This window comes from Salvia splendens, chromosome 20 (genome assembly GCF_004379255.2).
Source record: "Salvia splendens isolate huo1 chromosome 20, SspV2, whole genome shotgun sequence".
Lineage (NCBI taxonomy): Eukaryota > Viridiplantae > Streptophyta > Magnoliopsida > Lamiales > Lamiaceae > Salvia > Salvia splendens.
Window position 1 is genome coordinate 4,794,510 of NC_056051.1, and position 14,907 is coordinate 4,809,416.

The window sequence follows — 14,907 nt, forward strand, 5'->3', positions numbered from 1 at the left end:
ACCTATGTTGAACAAATAGTAAAGAAAAAGGATAGTAAAACCACATCTATTTATTAGTCTGTCAAAGTAAAAACTTGTAGAGGACAAATCTCTACAAAAATTATCAAACATTTACAACTGCAAATTTATTTCAAACAAATTGCAATGCATCATGTATGTGTAAACCACACAACACTAAGTCACTAAGTAATACATGTAGAAAATCAAATACACCTCATTACAGACTTTATTATGCATGAATACATATGCCTACAAATATCTTAGACGAGAACTCGTCACAAGTTGGTGAAAATGTCGACTGCCAATCTAAACGTATTGACCGCGACATCCATTCGTGCCTAAAAAACACATTCATACTAGTTAGCAACATATAACGTTGGAGCATTCGGCTATCGAACTTGACCAAATTTGAAGTCTAGATAAAATTTTATGGATTTTCATTTTTAAATTAATTAATAATACGTCAGTAGTCCATTATACTTACACAGTGATTTCAGTTCTCTTTTGATACATACCAGACCATTAGAGGAAGCCTGTTCATTGTGGAGCAAGGTGTAGTTGTCCAAGAACTTGGGGCCGGCGGCGTGGGCATCGTGTTGGAAGGCGTTGGACTGATAGCAACGTAGGCATAAATCGAAGGTCTTTTTCCGGCCTTGAAGCAGTGGACGCACGAGAAGAAAGTTCCGGGGATGAAGTCGCCGCAGCAGTAGCAGAAGGGGTGGTAGCTTTGGATGATGTAATTGAGCGTCATCATGTTAAGGACCTAAATCCTTAACGTCGATTTCCACACAAAATCAAGAAACGAGATGTCGTCGTTGTCGAGCGCCCAACGTTGGGTCGTGACTTGGACGGCAAAAAGGGGCGGTTGAGCGCGAGATCAGCCTCGTCGGCAACCTTAGGAGATGTTTCTTATTTGCTACTCAATTGAGCCAAAAGAATGATAATTTCATATATTGATTGACTGAATAAAACGATAACAACCTAGCCCTATTTATAATACTAGAATACTAGCTTAGGGAACAAGAAACAAATATAAGAAAAGATATGCAAATCCTAATATATCTAAACTAATTAATACTAATCCTAATACTCGTATCAACTCCCCCACGGTTAAAATCCACCTTGTCCTCAAGGTGGGAACCACGAACCAAGGACAAGAGTTGAAAGCAAAAGCTTGGCGAGGCGTCTCCTCCTGGATCAAACGTGTATCGAACCGCTGAATGTCTCCATTTATCACCTCCATAAAAAATCAATAAATGTAGACTAATGTGGTCGTCCAAATTCAACGCTACAATGGAAAGTTCTGCCACACATTCATGAATGCTCAAACACGGCGTGTTATTTCGCAGAGGAATTAACCTTGCATCGGCGTCGAGCGATGGTAATCGAGGCTTCATGCTTGTAACATCACTGACACTGACATCCACATAGACACCAACAATTATGCGGGAACCTGTGTAAGCACCATCTTCTTTCTTTCCCCAACAATTCTCAACAATAGATTTTGATTGCAATTGAACAACCGGGAATGAGGCGATGACCTTTGGCCCTTCCTCAATGGAAGCGTCCTCATCTGCATCGTCTAACGATGAAACTCGTTGGTCTTCGGGTCTGCCATCTCTACCTTCCCTAGATCCATGATTCTCACTAGGCAATCGAATGACAACATTTAATACAGATTCTGTATCCGAATTGTCGGCATCACTATCCTTGGTCTCCTTTGTTGCTGTCTCTAATACAGAGTCCTCAAAATCACCAAGCTCATCTTCGCCGTCGTCTGTCGGGTATCCCTGCTGCTTGTGCAATCCAGACTGGTCCCAACAGGTAGGCGAGCGCAAAGGCTGGTACGGGGTCTGATTGGTCACCCGCGCGGGCTGACCGTACATGTCCCGCGGTGGAAGGCTCAAGTAGTGGGGCTGGTGGCAGGCAGAATGGCCTCGCGGTGCTCGCACCTCCTCCCGATGGTGAGGCCGGTCCCAGCACGTCTCCGCGCGTCGGGGCCGGTGATCTAAGGATGGGTAACTGTGGTCCTGCTGCTGCGTTGGTGGGTCCCAGCACGTCGGGCGGTGTGGCCGCATTGCGTGAATCGGGTGGCGATCGAACCCTAATTGGATTCGTTGATCCCCATGATCAAATAGGTGGCCCCTCTCGGCATAGCCACCGCGGCGTCGAGGGCGCGCATCCTGCGCGCAATCGCGGTACCCGATGGGCGAGTATCCCGTCCGTGGGCGACGATCAGGTGGATCCAAGCGGCGTAAGACGTAGGGTGGTTTTGGCTCAGGCTGAGTGGGCGGACGGCGGTTGTCAATGCGCCGCTCTGCTGCGTCCAGACGATATTCCATCATGTCCAATAGGCGATCGAGTTTTGCAATAATAGGGTGTATCTGGTGCGGGGGCTGATATTGTTGGTGAGTCCGCATAACGGCGGCGGTGAAGCTCGGCAGTGGGAGGTGATCGGTGGTACCTTTTTTTTGGTGAAGAATATATCTTCTTCTTTTTTTTTGATTGCTGAGATTTGGGTTAAGGATGAACGAAGACGGAGGATGAGCTCTGGATGAAAGCACCAGTTGTTAAGGACCTAAATCCTTAACGTCGATTTCCACACAAAATCAAGAAACGAGATGTCGTCGTTGTCGAGCGCCCAACGTTGGGCGCTCGACAACGACGACATCTCGTTTCTTGATTTTGTGTGGAAATCGACGTTAAGGATTTAGGTCCTTAACACATCACCTCCCAGAAATCCAGGGTTCCATAGCCGTCCATGTCCAGTTTCTTAAAGAAATCCGGATTGCCTGTTAGCTTGTAGCCTTTCTTGGACATGAACGATGAAAACTCCGACATCTCGACTTTCCCGTCTCTGTCGCTGTCCATTGCCGTGAAGAACTGTTTTGCCTTCGACTGGGTTTTCTCCGAGCTTGCTTTGACATGTGCTTCTGCTATTGCCTGCAGTTCCTCCATCACACTCCGTAAAAAAATTTCATCCGTCCCTGAAAATTTATCGCTTATTTTCATTTTTGTCTATTTCTAAAAATTTGAAAATTTGTCACTAATTTTTATTTTCATATGATGTATTATGAACGTAGAAGTTACTAACTTTTTCAACTCACTTTCTATTATACCATGCCGGGTCATACGGTGACAAATTATTAGGGCCGGAGGGAGTAGATAAACTTGTAAACGGTACTAGTTTTAAGATAAATTGGTAAAGTAAGAGAGATGAAAAAAGTAAGAAAAAGAGAGGGGAGAAGTAATGAAAGTAGTATTAGTGGATCCGAACAGAACTGAAAAAACGAAATTAGCCAAAAGTTTAAACCGAACTGAATCGAAAAACTAAAAAAAATCGAAATAAATTTTAAATTTCTATTTGATTCGGATCGGATATATTGTTTTCGGTTATTTGCTTACCCCTAACTGAAAAATAAACCAATCACATAATTAGAAACTAAAAAAACCATTTAAAAAAAGTGAAAAAGGTGTTGTTATATCTAACCTTAGCCGGCTGAGTTTTTGTCTGAATGAAACTGACAAGAGCTGCTTGACAAGAACTGACAAGATGGCGGTGCTCGAATTTGCCTCGGCGATGGCAGTCGCAGCAGAGATCGTAAGTACTAGGAAAGTGATCCAAACAAAGAACACAAGAAAAGTAGGGACCTAGTATTTTCTGGTGGCAGCCATCGTAGCGGTAGATACTAAACAATGCTTTCTTTTGATGGTAGAAGACGACAAGAACATCGGAGAAATCTAGGAATCCTGTGTTGCTGGAATTGAGTTTGCTGAAGAATTCTTTGCCTGAAGGGAAGCAGGCTTTGAATTCTTCCAGACTTATACTTTCGTCGTCGTTGAGATCTAATCTTGTGAAGAAATCTTTGGCCTCGTCTCGTTGCTCCTCGTTTGATCTCTCTCGTAATAAGCTCTCTCAAGCTCTTCTTAGCTCTCGCCTGATCATTCAATTTAATTTTTAACTCATAGATCTGTTAGGATCGTCGACTGCAACATTAGTTTCATATTGTCCGCTTTGGGTCAAGCATGCACAAATTTATTTTTAGGTCATTCCCAAAAGACATCAAACTAATTGGGGTTGGACATGAATTATGTACACCTTCCAACTTCCTTCCTCATCCAGTGTGGGATGAGTTTGTACCCCTAACAAACCTCCCCTCAAACCGAGACCACATCGGGAACACAGTCGACAAGAACATGGGTCGTTCCAGCCCTGACCCCTGGGTCATCCTGGGCTCGACTCTACCTCGAGTCCTTCAGGACCCGACCCTAACCGGGGCTCATCCAGGCACGATCCAAAGCTACCTGGCTCTGATACCACTTGTTAGGTTTGTCGACTGCAACATTAGTTTGATATTCTCCACTTTAGGTCAAACTCGCACGGATTTGTTTTTGGGTCACTCCTAAAAAGTTTAAAAATACAAACCCGTGCACACTTGACCCAAAAGGAATAATATTAAACTAATGTTGCAGTCTCCTAACAAGATGATGATTTAAAAAAATAATATTTCGAGCCACTAAAATTTAGTACATAATATGTATACTCTCAAACAGCAAATTAACAATGTTTTCTCTATTCATTAAAAAGTGATCATACTTTGGTCATCGTTCACAAAAGTGTATCACCTTCTTTTGGGACATTCAATCCTTATAATTCAACATCACACCCACCTACTTTTTTGTCTGATGGAGTATATTTTTTTGGTGTCGCCTACTCTTTTTAACTAATTCTATTATTAAATTTAAGTACTTATACAAGAAGGATTGTATTCAAATCCCTTTTCTATATTTTCTCCTATTTCCTTCTTGATCTCAGCCCCACGATTTTGTCATCCGACGGTTAGATTGATGCCACGTGTCATTTAATAATGCAGATTTTCAGTTGAATAATGCACACCGACTAATAATGCACCGTTATAGTGTAATAATGCAGATTTTCAGTTGAATAATGCACACCGACTAATAATGCACCATTATAGTGTAATAATGCAGATCATCTGGACCGTTGATGAATGAGATCGTATCTAGTGCCAATTTTTGTAATGTTCTTTCTTCAATTTTGATTACTCAGTCGTATTTCAGATAATTAGGTGTACGTATTAATTAATATACCCCATTAGTCTTTATAATTAGACTAATTGTAACATACCAAAAACCACCTAATTTTTTTGTGTGAGAACGGTTATCTCAAAGTTATTAATGAAATTATTCGAAATAATTAATGATAAATGTATAGGACCAAAACACTATTAGAAATTAGTACAAGAAGAATAATGTGGGTAAAATAAAGGAAGAAATCGAAATTAAATCGGTGAATGCGTAGGAATCGCAGGGTTACAATCATTGTGCTGGTAACCAATTAAGTGTTTGGTAATTTATTTGTAACTTTTGAAAATGGTTAAAATGATATACTCCTATAAGAATCTGCTAACGACGGTTATCGCTTCCAACACTTTGAGGCTCCATCCACTGATCCACGATACCTTTTTCAACTGTTAATTGGAAGATATAACAAAACTCAGATAACAAAATAATGTAAACTTAACTGGGCAAGATGCCTTCTTAAAAGCATGCTCAAGAGGCAACTGAAACTCATCTATTCATGGATTTTCTTATGATGGCTCATTGTCCAGGAAGAGAAATTAAAGAAAAGTTTTGGGACATTCAATCTTTATAATTCAGTGGTTTTGATGCTGTAAATGGGAATCAAAATGAAGAAAATAGAGTTAGGCTTTTGTAACTACTCAGGCTCAAAGGCTCAAATTGTACTCTCGTCATTCCATAGTAGTGGAGACATTTCTTTTCGGCACGGAGTACTTAGTTAAACACAAATTTGGACTATAATGACTATTGCTAGCTTTTTCCTTTATATCTGTTTAAGACTCACTTATAGCTTTATTTTATTATATAAGTATAGTGTCATGTTAGGTTGAAATTTTTTAGCTTAATTGAAATTTAGAGTCACTCATCCATAATATTTTCGAAATGTCAACTCCAAATAGATTATGTCAACTCGTGGGTATTATCGTCAATAATCTGCACATCAAATGTCAATAGCCTGCACATCAAATGTCAACAACTTATAGTTGGCATTATATGTGTATAATTGACATGAATTGTATATGTAGTTGACATTATATTGTTTAGTTGACATGAATTGTATGCATAGTTGACATTATATGTGTGTAGTTGGCATGAATTATATATGTAGTTGACATTATATGTGTGTAGTTGACATGAATTGTATATATAGTTGACAAAAAAATTTTAAAAAAAATTAAAAAAATTAAAATTAAAAATTATTTATTGAATAAAATGTACCATGAAATTACCATTCTGCCCTTTCATAATTAATTAATCTAAAAATATTTTCCATGTGGCAAATTCTGAACCACTCATTTAATAAAAATAAGTGGCTGATAATGCATCTCAATTCTCAATTAGACTAAAAAATGTCAATTGATCACAACCCTATAAGTATATTGATAAAAGTTTATCACATAAAAAATTGAATTCAAAATATGCAAATAAAATTACCTGTTATTACATTAAGGTTATCACACTTTATTAAAAGTGCCAACATGAAACTCTAACAATACTTTGATCTTTCATCACATTTATGTCACGCACTAACGTTACACTTGAGTTAAAATGTTATTTCAATAATCCTATATTCACATTTCTATCAAGTGCAAACAATGAAAACTTGCTCCTACGTCATACACGGAGTGGTTGTTATAATCGAATGCTTAAACATGATTCTACATTAAAAAAAATCAAATTAGTAATTAAGTTTAGTTTTAGAAGAAAATAATTAAAAACCACTTATTGAAAAGATAATTGATAAAAATTAACTTAGTCAAAATTACTGGTTCATGTTTATTTTGATTGTAATACTTTAACAATTCCTTCATTATTTATTTTATTAATTTACATGACATGATGACATGTATTGTTTATTTAAAGTTTTTTTTAGTTTCCTAACCCAAAAGTTAATTAAGAGACCCAAACGTAAAATTAAATTGAAAAGGCCTAACCAATCATACTCTTGTTCCCGTCGCCTCTCTCACTCTCAATTCCATCTCACAAAATTCAACTTTCAACCCAAAAAATCTCTAAATCAAAGAAAACCGTAGATCAGAATCTTAAAGATGGTAATCAAGAGATATGAGATTGGTAGTAGAAAACATTGTAAGTATCGTAGGATTTCTGTTGTATATCTTATATTTCACTGTGTACAATGCACTCCCTTTTATAGTTGTAAATACAAGATAAATATGGAAAAGATCAATTTATTCTAATTGTATCAATTCCCTATTGATTTGATTCTTCTTCCTAGAATAGAGTGGTTTATGCTTCTTTCCTTTCTTGGTGTGTAGGATATTCCCTTTTCCTTTCTTGACACTCCCCCTCAAGTTGAGTAACGGCATCTCCGATACTTAACTTGGTCAGAACTTCCTTGAAGACCTTAGCATGCACTGCTTTAGTCAGAATATCCGCTAGTTGTTCTTCAGACCGAACGAATGGAAGTTCGATGATGCCACTATCTATATTTTCTTTGATGAAGTGACGGTCAACTTCCACATGCTTGGTCCTATCATGCTGGACTGGATTTTCCGAGATACTAATAGCTGCTTTGTTGTCACAGAAAAGTCTAATTTTCTCTTTTGGAGGGAAACCAATTTCCGTGAGTAATCTTCGCAGCCACAAGATCTCGGTGATTCCACTCTTCACTCCACGGAACTCTGCTTCTGCACTAGATAATGCCACCACTTTCTGCTTCTTACTCCTCCAAGTGACCAAGTTTCCACCAACGAAGGTGAAATATCCAGCTGTAGATCTTCTATCGTTCGGGTTGCTGGCCCAATCAGCGTCAGTGTACCCCTCTATTTCAAGGTTCTCCTTCCTTTCGAGTAGTACGCCATATCCTGTTGTCCCCTTTAGGTACCGCACAATTCTAAGGGCCGCTTCCATGTGCTCTTCCTGAGGTTTGTGCATGAACTGGCTCACAACTCCTACTGCATATGCAATGTCCGGCCTCGTATGGGCGAGGTAGATCAATTTCCCTACAAGGCATTGATATCTTTCTCGATCTGTCATTGCAGCCCCCTCAAGGATCTTCAGTCCGTGATTCATCATAATCGGAGTCTCAGCTGGTCTACACTCGAGTAGTCCGGTTTCTGCCAGTAAGTCTAAGACATACTTTTTCTGTCTTAGGAAGATGCCCCTTTTTGATCTCAGGATTTCAATCCCCAGAAAATACTTCATTGCACCAAGGTCTTTCATCTCAAATTCCTGGAACAAGTTCTTTTTCAATTCTTCGATCTCTTCGATGTCATCACCTGTGATAATCATGTCGTCAACGTAAATGATTAGACACGTTATCTTCCCATCCCTTTTCTTTAGAAACAGAGTGTGATCTGCATTGCTCTGTTTGTAGCCATATTTTGTCATGGCCTGGCAGAATCGCCCGAACCATACTCTAGGTGATTGCTTTAGCCCGTAGAGTGTCTTCCTTAGTCTGCATACTTCCCCTTTCCCGAAATCTCCCGAAAATCCTGGGGGAGCCTCCATATACACCTCCTCATTCTTCTTCAATTCGCCATGTAGAAAGGCGTTAGTCACGTCGAACTGATGTAATGGCCAGTCTTTGCAAGCTGCCACAGACAATAAGGTGCGTACTGTACTCATTTTTGCCACCGGGGAGAATGTTTCATCGTAGTCTATCCCATAGGTCTGGGTGTACCCTTTTGCTACCAATCTCGCTTTGTATCTCTCGATTGATCCATCTGCTCGTCGCTTGATAGTGAACACCCACTTGCATCCAACTGGTTTCTTTCCCTTTGGCAAGATACATTGTTCCCAAGTTCCGTTCTTGATTAGGGCATCCATTTCCTTCTTCATAGCTTCCCTCCAGTGTTTATGCCTCATTGCTTCTTCCCACGACTGAGGAATGTGTACTTCCTCATATAGAGCTGCTTCGAAGGCTCTGGCCATCTCCGTGTATTGTCCCTGAACAGTGTTTGCTATTGAGTATCTGGACTTTGGACCTTGCCAGTCTGGAGAGTACCGTTTTGGTGGCACACCCCTTGTGCTCCTGGTCGGTAAATATCCACTTGTACTTGGATCCGGTTGGGCCACACTGTCCTCCTGTCTCACATCGTTAGCACTAACCTGAGGACTCATATGAGTACTAGAGCTTACCTCAGGATTCGAAGGCGGAGATGATGGTGGGGTAGAAGCATCGAACCCCTCAGACTGTATATGAGTGGGTAGAGACGTCTCGGCGGTTACATTAACTTCCTCTGATGGACCGACATCCAGTGTAGACATGGGCAATGGACCGGCGGGTGTAGGATCGGGTGGCGGTGGAGTAGGAGTTGGGATGGGCAAGGATGAGGGTGTATGAAGCCAACTTAGCGAGTCTGTAGTTTTATTCTCCCCCTGACTGCTAAGTTGGTGGAAAAAGTACTCAGATTCGACAAAGTCACAATTCAAGGTTGTGTGTAGATGATGTGTTTTGGGGTCATAGCATCGGTATCCCTTCTGATTTTTTCCGTATCCTAAAAACACACACTTGACAGCATTCGGTGAGAATTTAGATCGGTTCTGTTTTGGGATGTGGACAAATACTGTGCATCCAAAAACTTTGGGTTCGAGAGTGAGAGAGGATGGAATATCTATATAGGCTGAGAGAAAATCCAAAGGAGGTTTAAAATTTAGGATATGGGTAGGGAGTCGGTTAAGAAGGTAAACTGATGTGGCTATGGCTTCAGGCCAGAAGGAGTGTGGGACACGGGATTCGATGATTAGGGCTCGGGTCATTTCTAAGAGGATCCTATTTTTCCTTTCTGCCACCCCATTTTGTTCAGGCGTGTATGGACAGGTGGTTTGGTGAACAAGGCCTTTTTCAGTGAAAAATTGTTTCATTTTGGTGTTTACATACTCCCCCCCATTATCAGTCCTAAGTATTTGGATATTCTGTTTGTGTTGGGTTTGTATGAGACTATAGAATTGGGTAAATTTATCAAAAACTTCAGACTTAGAGTTCAAAAAATATACCCACGTCATTCTAGAGCAATCATCAACAAACAACAAGAAATATCTAAAGCCATTATTACTAGTAACAGGTGCAGGGCCCCAAACATCAGAGTGTATTAAAGAAAAAACAGACTTCGCACGAGTATTATTGAGTTTATATGAATGTCGGTGGCTTTTGGCCAAAAAACATGTCTCACAATTCAAAGGGTGTGAAGTGGCTAAATTTGGATAAAGTAACCGTAAATATCCTATGGATGGATGTCCTAACCGGCGGTGCCAAAGCCAGGTCTGTCTGTCAGTCAGTCCTTGAGTCAGCATCGCAGTACCCTGTTGAGCCATCTCATCCACGTAGTAGAGTCCTCGGTGTTCAGTGCCACGCCCAACTATCTCCCCCGTCCTCGTATCCTGTAAAATGCAACAGCCAGGTTGCATTAGTAAGTTACAGTGAAGTTCTCTTGTCGCCTGACTGACGGACACCAATTTATGAGACAAGGAGGGGACATATAAACAATTTGAAAGGCTCAATTTAGGTGAAATGGTAATAGTGCCCGCCCCTTGAACCTGTGCTAAATCCCCACTAGCAGTTCTAATATATTTTTTCCTAGTGCCCGAAATGTCCTTAAAATCAGATGCATCCCAAGACATTGTGTCTGTCGCCCCACAGTCAAAAATCCAATGATAATCTTTGTCCTGGGTTTCGGTGGAAGTAGACGAGAGTGCTAAGGCTTGAAAAGAATTTTTACATGCTATATTGGGCTCAAAATCGAAATTATAATTCGGATTTTGGGACTTTAGGGACTTATTATGCACAGTTTTGACTTTATAGGGTGAACAATGTGATAAATAGGATGGATGGGGCTGTTTTTGTGAGACTTGAGCAGTAGGAGGACTAAAAAGAGATAGACTTAAGTTTTGGGGTGGAAAATGATATAACTTCGAAACTGAGGGGTTAAATGAGTTCAACCCCTCATTACCTCCATTCGTTACCCTAGCCGCCATGGCCGATCCCCTCTCTTCCTCGGCACTTCGATTTCCAGCCGGTGGTGGACCGATGCTGCCCGCCGGGGCACCGCCGGCGTTGGAAGCTCGGTTTTCTCCACCTGCCCAGACTCCAGGCGCCGCCATCTGTCCTCCCTGGAACCACGGTTGACTGCCGCCACCGTCTGCCCAAGCTCCAGCCGCTATCGGTGCTCCTCCCTGCGTCGCCGTTTGAACACCGTGATTCCACGGTTGGTCACTGACGGCGACGGCTGCCCTTCCTCCGGCGTTTCGATTTCGGGCAGCTCTTGCCTTTTTCATGTCATCCCACCATTCCGGGAACCCGATTCGCAAAAAACATCCGTCTCGGGTGTGTTTCTTCCCCCCACAGTGAGAGCATGTGAGTTTGCTCTTGTCTTCGTCTCCCTTTCGGCTGTTCCACGTTCTGTTTGGGGCTGAGTTTGACTGTGGTGGAGGTCGGGTTCGGTCGGTGGCCGCTAGTCCAGAGCCGATGCCATTATTCGGTGGTTCTGTGGTTCCGAGGACGCCTTCATTAATTGAATGCCTTCGTACCATCCCGTAAGCTTTCCGGACAGTTGGTAGTGGATCTTTGTCCATGATTTCTCTTTTGATGCTTGCGTATTTTTCATCCAGTGCACTTAGGAATTGGTAGAGGCGATGTCGTTGCTCCCTTTTGTTGTAGTTCTCGACGTCCGTCGGGCTGGGGTCTCTGGAATCAATGGATATCCATAGATCCTGCATCTTGTTCCATAGGCCCTCCAATGTCATGTTCCCCTGTTTGACTGTCATGGCTTGTCTGTGCAGGTCATAGATTTGAAACGGATCAGCCCCGCTCCCGTAGGTGACTGCCAGGCCTTCCCAGAGGTCTCGGGCAGTAGCGTACTGAGATACTTCATTCACGAGCTCTGCCTCGAGATTGTTGATGACCCAATTGAATACGCAATGGTCCCGTTGCTGCCATCTTGCGTAGCCGGGGTCATTGGTTGGGGGAGGTTTTGAAACTCCAGAAATGTGAGAGGTCAAACCTTTCCCCCCAATCGCTCGTTCCATAAGATTAACCCATAGGGGGTAATTATCCCCGTTGAGTTTGGTTTTGATGGAGATTTCTCCAAAGGATTCTGGTTGGTTTGGATTTGGTGGTGTGGCTGCGGTCGATGATGAATCCGCTTTGTCGGGTATTCTGAGACTTTGTTTGAGGAATTCTGCAAATTGTGCAGCAAATTCCGTTGGAAAATTCATTGGGTTTGGGTGGTTTTTTGGTGTTTCTGTATCTGAGTTTTCGGAGTCTGACATGGTTGGTTTTGGATTTGCAGGGTTGAGGGTTGAAGGTTAATCAACAAGGCTGGGAAAAGGGACGATGGGGAACGTCGTATTTCTGAGTCCCCATCTCAAATGCCTGCTCTGATACCATCTTAAAGATGGTAATCAAGAGATATGAGATTGGTAGTAGAAAACATTGTAAGTATCGTAGGATTTCTGTTGTATATCTTATATTTCACTGTGTACAATGCACTCCCTTTTATAGTTGTAAATACAAGATAAATATGGAAAAGATCAATTTATTCTAATTGTATCAATTCCCTATTGATTTGATTCTTCTTCCTAGAATAGAGTGGTTTATGCTTCTTTCCTTTCTTGGTGTGTAGGATATTCCCTTTTCCTTTCTTGACACAGAATCCCCAAAATCGAAATTTCGTCGCCCTTCTTCTCCCCGCGATTTCTACTCCCGACGGGTTGCCGGAGCTTCGCCGGCATTTTACCCTCTGTGAATTCTCCTTCCGGCGAGCTCCATCTCAAATTCCAATCGGAACTCTCGAGTCGAGGTAGCGTCTGGAAAGGAACCCTAGATCGAGGCGAACTCGGCGGCGCCTCTCCCTTCGCCGTCCGTCGGTCACCGCTGCCGCCAAGCTGGCTGTCCGTTTGAAGCACCGCGGCCCGCTGCCGCTGCCTCTTGTCCCTTCGTTGCTGGTGTCCCACCGTGGGCAAGGAGAGGAAGCTTCGTCTCTCTCTCTGCACCCACAGCTCCACTCCGCCCGCACCGCTGGCCCTCCGTCGAGCTGCGGTTCCGCTAGCTGCGATCCCAGCCGGCGTCGCCTGGATGCGCCGCCAAGGCAGCCACCGTCCACCAATCGGCCCTAAAGCTAAGTCTCTGAACTCTCATTATCTAGCTCGCATCTATCCCGTTGATTAGGTGTACAATGGATGAAGCTTGGTATTAGGGATTATAGCTATTCACAAAACATGGAAAGGAAAGCATGAGGACAAGCTATGATTTTTCGTTCTGTTTGGGGGTTGCTCTTGCTTGGTGGCTTATATCCTAATTTAAGATACACAGTACTGTTGTTGCCTACAAATTATCATGTTGCCTGCTGTTATGGTGTTGATAAAATGGTTGTGTGTGTGTTCACATGGATGAAAAGGAGTGATAAGGTGAGTTGTGATGATTTACATGTTGTGGTGAAGGGCTAAAAGGAAGGAAAGGGTTCTTGCTTGCTCACTGCCCCTTTTTCCCTATTGTTTATTTAAAGTTAAAAATAGTGATGATAATAATAATCTCTGGTTTTAAATTAATTAATCCAATCAAATATATGTCTAAATTAAACCTATGATCCAATGCTTGATTGATTTGCTTATTATGTTATAGGCAATAGTTGAGGCCAATTAAATAACTAAATCCGACTAGATGAAAAATCGAACATTTTTTAACTAAGAGGGAGTGTTAGAGCTTGATAAAGGGCTGCTGGAAACAGATGCAAGAGTGGTCAAGCTTGAGGAAGAGCTACTGGAAATAGAGGTACTTCTTTACCTTTTATTTTTGTTTCATTTTTGTTGATTGGACCTGGAACTTAAGCTTATAGACTATTGAAAATTCACTAGGAAACGGACAAGTAAAAGATTGTTTGTAAATTCATTAACAATTTGAGCCCGGTGTGATAAATTTTCTTTGTCCTGAAGAGCAGGTAACACCTTAGTAATTTTCTTGACCTTATTTATGATGTTATGGAATGTAGCAATTTTTGAGCTATCATTGCTAAGATATGTTATTGACACAAATTGATGTTAATATTTTGTGTTTCTAATATCTTAACAGGAACACATGATGTTGGTGCGAAGATGAAGTTAACCAAGTATTCTAGTGCGGATACAATAAGGAGCTTCTAAGAGAAAACCTAAGTGAAACATAAATTGTATAGTCATTTAGAACCTTTTTTGTACCTTTTTATTTAATATTGTATACTTTGATTTCATGAAAACTATTACATAAGTTATTTATATAAAAATATGTTTTGTATTTGAAGTCATGCTAAATGTCATGGGGAATTGATAGTACGTTGGAAAATGGATGTAATTATATATATTTAGATTTAGAAAAATCAAATAATGCAATTTATAAATGTTTGAAGGATGAAAAGATAATTTTTACATATGTAGGTTAAAATTGTAAATTATGGATGTTTGTAGGTGAAAATGTAATTATCAATATTTGTGAGGGGAATTCTGTAGATATTTAGATATAATAATGGGTGTGCTCACATTGATCATATCCTTACACTTTTAAGTGACATGAGATTGTGTTTTTCTTCACATTTATGAGTATGGTAATAGAATGTGTATTATTACACGTTACCTATTCTTACATTTACTGTCATCACACTCACACAAAGTGTGATTATAGATAAAGTGTAATAAAAACATATTCCTGCTCACATTTTCAAGTGTCATTAAAAGTCAATTTTCTAGTAGTGCGAGTATGAAGAATGAGAATTAGAGGATCAGTTTTTGATCTGGTCACGGTTACAAAATTTTGTCCTAATCGATTTTCTATTTTATCAGAGAATCATATTAAATTTCAATTTTAATTTTATA

At 41.0% G+C, this 14,907-nt stretch overlaps 1 long non-coding RNA gene across 1 annotated transcript; it reads left to right on the forward strand.

Annotated features, from left to right (window-relative positions):
- Positions 1-12,497: 12,497 nt before the first annotated feature.
- Positions 12,498-14,305, forward strand: LOC121781189. Its single transcript, XR_006046154.1, has 3 exons — positions 12,498-13,834; positions 13,918-14,000; positions 14,132-14,305. It is a non-coding gene; the product is annotated as an uncharacterized LOC121781189 (long non-coding RNA).
- The last annotated feature ends 602 nt before the right edge of the window (positions 14,306-14,907 follow it).